Genomic DNA, 7,822 nt, shown 5'->3' with positions numbered 1-7,822 from the left:
CCTGTATTGTTTGATGATACTACCATCATCTACTTAGTTGCTTTACAAGAATGTAAAATTTCAAGTCTGTACTCTCCCTCAATGTATTTTCTTGTATGTATAACAAAAAATAATCAACACATAATAAATCGGTACTTACTAGATTTTTCGAAAGGAGAGCTTTCAGTTCTGTCTTGTCTTGGAGTTTGAGGGGAAGGTTTTGTACTCGGCCTGTAGATAGACTTGTTGGTCCCACAAGATTCTGTCAGGGGTGGAAGCGTATTAGCATTGTATAGAAAATATTTACAAAATAGTTTTAAATACATAAAACTACAAATAGAAATTATTGAATTATTACATTAGCTTATAGCTTTTATGAATGCATTAAAAAATTTTGTTGCTGTTTTTGGTAAGTAGTCAATTCCCATTTGCCTCAAAATTTTTAATAATTCATCAACAGCATTGTGTGTAACACCATTCTTGTTTACCCACTGAATTAATAAATTCTGTGGGTAAACAAGTGAATGATGATTATCATGGTCATCATTCTCCTCCTCACTTTGAGAATTAGATAATACATCATGAATATCAGTAAGATTCATGTGTAAATCATCAATTTCAGAGCCTAATCCATACTCTTGATTTGACTCAGCTTCAAAAGAACTAATGTCATTGTCTGACGACTCAATCTCTGAACTTGATGCTGCCTCAGTAAGATTAATGGGTTCACTAGTGTGTACAGCTGTATTTGGATGCATTTTGTGTATACGTTTTAGCCTTCTTGATACTTGCATCCATCTGTTGTTGTATTGGAGTCGCTTTTTTCGCTTATACTCGTACATTCTGTTAAAGAGTGTCAAATTTCTACATTAGACTACCATATTACCTATATTATTGTTAATAATGTATTGACAGATGCAATATGTATTAAAATTCTAAAAATAAGTCATTCATTATATACAATGTGTGATAATTAAAGCTGGTGCATATAACATCCTTGTCAGGCACATGCAAAAGTGAACACTTCCAGAATTCCTGTGCATGGGCCACTGAGGCATCGAAAAAAAACAGACCGGCTTGGGAAAAAAGCAAAATTGCCGGTCTATGGCCCAGCTGATGGCTGTGCATGAATGGCTAATGGCTGTTAGTTATGGAGCAAGGTTAGACTATGTATGTTTAAATCTCTGATTTAAACAGAGCCAGTGTTCAGTCAAATAACTGAATTTATCAAATCTTATCCTTGTATAATATACAAGCTGATGTGAGATCCCTGTCTACAGGTGGACTGGAACTATTATCCAGTAGGCAGTCTACTGTATTTTATCAAACCGTTATTAGTATAATAGATCTCGTAATAATTTTGCAAAAATAATGGCATTTACTATTTTTAAAAGATTATTAGCAAATTTACAGAAATGGTGCATTCGGAAGACAAAACCAATTTTTCACTTTTGACAATTGAGCACCTGCTACATCCAGATTCTAGGGAGGAAAGGAAGGACGATCTTACTGGATCCCATAGCCTCTCCGAGGCACAAACCAGGCTTTTACATAACCCCCCCCCCCTGCACCCGAGCTTTTTAAAATAGTAAATGCTACTATTTTTGCAAAATTATTACGAGATCTATTATTCTAATAAGAGTTTGATAAAATACAAACCCTGGGGCCATAGAACGGCTATTTAATCCCCTTGAACGGACCTGTGCATGGGCCACTGAGGCATCGAAAAAAAACAGACCGGCTTGGGAAAAAAGCAAAATTGCCGGTCTATGGCCCAGCTGATGGCTGTGCATGAATGGTTAATGGCTAATGGCTGTTAGTTATGGAGCTAGGTTAGACTATGTATGTTTAAATCTCTGATTTAAACAGAGCCAGTGTTCAGTCAAATAACTGAATTTATCAAATCTTATCCTTGTATAATATACAAGCTGATGTGAGATCCCTGTCTACAGGTGGACTGGAACTATTATCCAGTAGGCAGTCTACTGTATTTTATCAAACCGTTATTAGTATAATAGATCTCGTAATAATTTTGCAAAAATAATGGCATTTACTATTTTTAAAAGATTATTAGCAAATTTACAGAAATGGTGCATTCGGAAGACAAAACCAATTTTTCACTTTTGACAATTGAGCACCTGCTACATCCAGATTCTAGGGAGGAAAGGAAGGACGATCTTACTGGATCCCATAGCCTCTCCGAGGCACAAACCAGGCTTTTACATAACCCCCCCCCCCCCCTGCACCCGAGCTTTTTAAAATAGTAAATGCCACTATTTTTGCAAAATTATTACGAGATCTATTATTCTAATAAGAGTTTGATAAAATACAAACCCTGGGGCCATAGAACGGCTATTTAATCCCCTTGAACGGACCTGTGCATGGGCCACTGAGGCATCGAAAAAAAACAGACCGGCTTGGGAAAAAAGCAAAATTGCCGGTCTATGGCCCAGCTGATGGCTGTGCATGAATGGCTAATGGCTGTTAGTTAAGGAGCTAGGTTAGACTATGTATGTTTAAATCTCTGATTTAAACAGAGCCAGTGTTCAGTCAAATAACTGAATTTATCAAATCTTATCCTTGTATAATATACAAGCTGATGTGAGATCCCTGTCTACAGGTGGACTGGAACTATTATCCAGTAGGCAGTCTACTGTATTTTATCAAACCGTTATTAGTATAATAGATCTCGTAATAATTTTGCAAAAATAATGGCATTTACTATTTTTAAAAGATTATTAGCAAATTTACAGAAATGGTGCATTCGGAAGACAAAACCAATTTTTCACTTTTGACAATTGAGCACCTGCTACATCCAGATTCTAGGGAGGAAAGGAAGGACGATCTTACTGGATCCCATAGCCTCTCCGAGGCACAAACCAGGCTTTTACATAACCCCCCCCCCTGCACCCGAGCTTTTTAAAATAGTAAATGCCATTATTTTTGCAAAATTATTACGAGATCTATTATACTAATAACGGTAAATAAATAATAAATAGTAAATAAATCAAAATCAGTTACATTATTTTATCTTATTCATAGCATAAATGTTCTCGAAGATTACTAAAAAGAAATTGAATTAGACTACAGCAAATTGGCAAACTTTACCTTGTATCTGTTTCCACCGAGTTTGTTTGGGGCGTTCTTCAACATATCAGCAATACTTGTCTCAACATCTCTTTCAGTTGCATTAGTGTGGGTGTTGATACAGGCTTCTGGAAATTTATAAGAATTAATTAATATATATAATTATAATTCACTTTGCTATTCCCCATTCCACAGTCCTCTCGTCCTTCCCACTTCCCTGTCCCCACATCATCCCCACTATTCCCACTTCCCTGTCCCATCGTCCTCCTTACCATTTTCCCCTCCCCTGTCCTTCTTCCTCCCCCACCATCTCCCATTCACCTGTCCCTTTGTCCTCCCCAGCATTCCCCTGTCCCCACCATCCCCAACTCCCCAGTCCCCTCGTCCTCCCCACCATTACCCTCTCCTCTGTCCCCTCGTCTTCCCCACCATACCCCCCTCTCGTCCTCCCCACCATTCCAAACTACCTCATCCGATGCATTCTATAATGGTCTGATGCTTCCATCAGAAAATTGGGAACATCAAATGATCTGATATTCCCATCACTGAAAAATAAGAACAGCTAAAAAAATGAAATGAAAAAAATAAAAAAATAAACTATACTCATGAAATGAACAGTATGGTAAACAACACAGCTCAATTTCAATGCAATGTCACACAAAATTATTAAATCGAAATGAAAATAAATTGAAATCTATGAAAATTCAAATTATCAATACAATCGGAAATATTGAAATAATATCGCAACATAATATAGTGTGGGTTGCTCTTACGTGCAACAGACGGTGCTGTTTTTCAAAAAAGGCATGGTTTTACCTGTCACAAGTGTGGCATCTATACTTATACTCACGAAATGAACGGTATGGTAAACAACATAGCTCAATTGCAATGCAATGTCACAATAACATTTAATAACAATAATAACAATAACATTTAAATATACTTTAAGATATAATCTAGAAGAAAATAAGAACATTGAAACGGTTCATGAACTCGATTTCAATAAAGGACACTATGGGGAACTTTGAAAAACAGTTAATGAGTATAATTAGACAGACTTGTTGCTAGGCAGAGGAGTAAATAATGAGATATATGGCAAATTTTGCAAAATATACGGCACACAAACATTCATACCCAAACAAAGCAAAATGCTAGGTAAGAACAAAGCAGTTGGCCCGTAGGGGAAAGGAGATACCCACAAGACTGGAATACAAGTCATTAACAAGCACACAAGTACTACACTACACAACAACCGCACTACTACCAGAACTGGACGAATCACTACCAAAACAACACATTGCACATCACTACCAAAACAACACAACACAACACAAGCATTGGCAAAGAATTATAGACCAGTTGCACTAACATCCCACATAATAAAATTATTTGAGAGTGATCAGGAGTCAGATTACTAGTTTTATAGAGACCAATGACCTCCACAATCCAGGCCAACAAGGATTTAGAGCAGTTTCTATGATCGAGCCACTGAGATCTATAAAGAATTCTGATCAAGAAAGAGATCTAGGGGTGGTTTTAGATAGAAAACTATAACCTGAGGATCATATTAAGAACATTCTGCGAGGGGCCTATGCTACACTTTTTAACTTTAGAATTGCTTTTAAATACATAGGTCAAAAAGTTTTAAAAGTTTTAAAAGTTTTTTAAACCTCTCGTGTATCATGAGTGTGTTAAAGCATCAGATGGTGCATTCAGATGATGAATATTACCTAGTTCCTTCATCTGGGAAGAATGAACACATATTGGTGCATTCGGATGATAAAAACTAACTACTGTAGTTTAATTGATCAACAGACTGTATATCATATGCAGACTGTATGTGGATCTGCGGGCCACTCCAAACAACAGCCTGGTGGACCAAGCTCCACCAGGGCTAAAGCACAAAGTGATATAGATGTGATAGAGAAACTAGGTCAAATGGAGGAGTAGGTCTGTATATTAAACAGCACCTGACGTGCACAGAGCTACTAAACTCAATGTGGTGGTAGAGTGGTGGGGGGGGGGAAACATTGCAGAAAAAAACAAAAATACAATTTGGTCAACAAAACAGCATTGTTTAAAATAGAAGACATGGGTTGTCATTTTGGGGGTAAGGTAGGTTACATTGAGTTAATTAGTTAGTACTTAGTTTTTATCTTAAACTGGTTGGGAGAGGTACAGTGTTGCTGTGCTGGTGAAAGAACACCTAAAGGTAAATTAAATAATGATTGCGAATCCACAAGAAGTTGACATAATATCGCTAGAGATCTGCAATCAGGATGATAAACTTTCCTTAAAGAATTTGACAAACACTTGCTGATAGGACATGAAGTAAATGAAATGTATGTCAAGTTTTGTGAAATATATGATAAAAGCACAACAAAATTTGTACCAAAGGAGAGATGCAGAACTAGGAAAAGGGGTTTGTTCAACAGAAATTGCGAGAGGGCCTGAGACCCAAACACACACAAATGGAATCAATATATAGCAAGAGGCCAAACCCCCAAACATACAAGCGATGCAAAGATGCGAGAAACAGCAGCAGCATTAAGGAGAGGGACTTAAGGACCATAAATAAAGTGTGAAAATAAACTCGAGTAAATTTTTTTAACTACTCTCGACAGTGAAGAAAAACAAATATTCAGACGATTTGTGTTAGAATCATTAATCTTACACTTTCGGTCATATTCAACAACACAAATACATACACACACATTCCTGTTGCTGTAGCAAGTGAAGAATTACACACACAGATCACAATAACGTGATGCATCAAATGAACAAATCCACAAGGGCCGTGACGAGGATTCGAACCTGCGTCCGGGAGCATCCCAGACACTGCCTTAATCGACTGAGCTACAACAGGGTAAAAGGGTTGAAACCGAAGTTCTACTGAACTTACTGGATCCCATAGCCTCTCCGAGGCACAAACCAGGCTTTTACACAACCCCCCCCCCCTGCACCCGAGCTATGTCAACAGGCCGTTCTCCCTCTTCGCCCTTCCGAATGCACCATATCAGTAAATTTTTTAATAATCTTTTAAAAATAGTAAATGCCACTATTTTTGCAAAATTATTACGAGATCTATTATTCTATAGAATAATGCATATAAATGCATATATGCATATAAATACAAAACATAAATACAAAAGTAAATGTAAATAATTTTACCTTGCACCTAGATCCACCAAGCCTGTATGGCGCGCGTTTCAGTACTTCGGAAATCTAGAACTATCTTGAATCTCTAATCTGCAATGAAACAATACATATTATTGCACTTACCAAAACATGGATGAATGTAGAAAATACAGAACTATTAGCTGAATATCAAATAAATGGATTTAATCTATTTCACACAGATAGATATATTACACCGTGTATATTAGGTAATACCTAACATACACGCCTCCACACACACTACATTTGAAATGTAGTCTCAAAAAGACTACATTTCAACAGCAAAGATTACTCCATAAAAAAATAATTAAATTATTGACCAACATGAGAGAGGGTTAGCCAACATGAGGGTTGTGTTGATTGCCTGAAAATATTTAAATTGTGTAATGTATTGAATGGCATTTTTCAAGTTACAACATTTTTTAAATTACTGAACTAGGTTCTAGGCTTTGCTAGGCTTAATTCAATTATTACAGATAAGCCTAACCTAGCCTAGAACCCAGTGGGTTTTCTTCCTATTGGGGAGTGTTGTACATGCCTCGCCTCCACATACACACTAGCACAGCCAGGCCTCGCCTCCACATACACACTAGCACAGCCAGGCCTCGCCTCCACATACACCAGCACTGCCAGGCCTCGCCTCCACATACACACTAGCACAGCCAGGCCTCGCCTCCACATACACCAGCACTGCCAGGCCTCGCCTCCACATACACACTAACACAGCCAGGCCTCGCCTCCACATACACACTAGCACAGCCAGGCCTCGCCTCCACATACACCAGCACTGCCAGGCCTCGCCTCCACATACTCACCAGCACAGCCAGGCCTCGCCTCCACATACACCAGCACTGCCAGGCCTCGCCTCGCCTCCACATACACCAGCACTGCCAGGCCTCGCCTCCACATTTAAACCAACCAAGCCCACAAATACGTTAACATGGACCAGCATTACACCGTCTAACATACTCTGTCAGATGTAACAACTAAATTTGTGAATTCAAGACCAAATCTATTGTATAACACAGTGTTAGTACGAGAAAAACATTACTTACATTCGAAGCCGTGTTTTAAAATGGCGGCGGTCTTGTACTGACGCTCCAAACTGTGTGTTCGTTTGCGTATGATGAACGTGTGACAATTTACTACAACAATTATTTAATTATTCTTATTCTTTATTTTAATATTTTTAGGGTACATGAAATTTCAAACTTATTTGCACACAATAATATAATTGCATTGTCATAACCTTTATATATTACGGAAAATACGATGACATGAACGAAGTCAAAGTGAAGTTGAAGTCAAAGTCATTCGCCGAACGTATTAGTCATTTTTTTTCATACATACATAGTTGATTTACAAACATAATGTTGGATTTATAGATAGAGCTAGTGCATACAATACCTAAAGCCACTATAGTAGGCCTATATAGCATTTCAGGCAACCGGGCAGTATATATGGACCCCTTACTCAAATCTCTGAATATGTTAGATATTAAGTCCCTGCACATACTCTCATGTGTATTTTATATATATAAAACGCTGCACTGTAATGTCAATCCTGACCTTAAAAGCTT

The 7,822-nt window shown here is 37.8% G+C and overlaps 1 long non-coding RNA gene across 1 annotated transcript in view; it reads right to left on the bottom strand.

Moving 5' to 3' along the window:
• LOC138361989 (uncharacterized) overlaps positions 1–6,332 on the bottom strand; it is an 8,856-nt gene extending 2,524 nt beyond the window's left edge. The window contains exons 1-2 of the long non-coding RNA XR_011227342.1: positions 6,238–6,332; positions 3,088–3,194 (exon numbers count right to left, since the gene is read on the bottom strand). This is a non-coding gene — a long non-coding RNA (uncharacterized lncRNA). The remainder of the gene's footprint in view (positions 1–3,087; positions 3,195–6,237) is intronic.
• Positions 6,333–7,822: the final 1,490 nt, after the last annotated feature.

The sequence above is a fragment of the Procambarus clarkii genome, chromosome 8 (assembly GCF_040958095.1).
Source record: "Procambarus clarkii isolate CNS0578487 chromosome 8, FALCON_Pclarkii_2.0, whole genome shotgun sequence".
NCBI lineage: Eukaryota > Metazoa > Arthropoda > Malacostraca > Decapoda > Cambaridae > Procambarus > Procambarus clarkii.
Note: the sequence above shows the minus strand (reverse complement) of the source record. Positions and strands in the feature narration are given on the sequence as shown.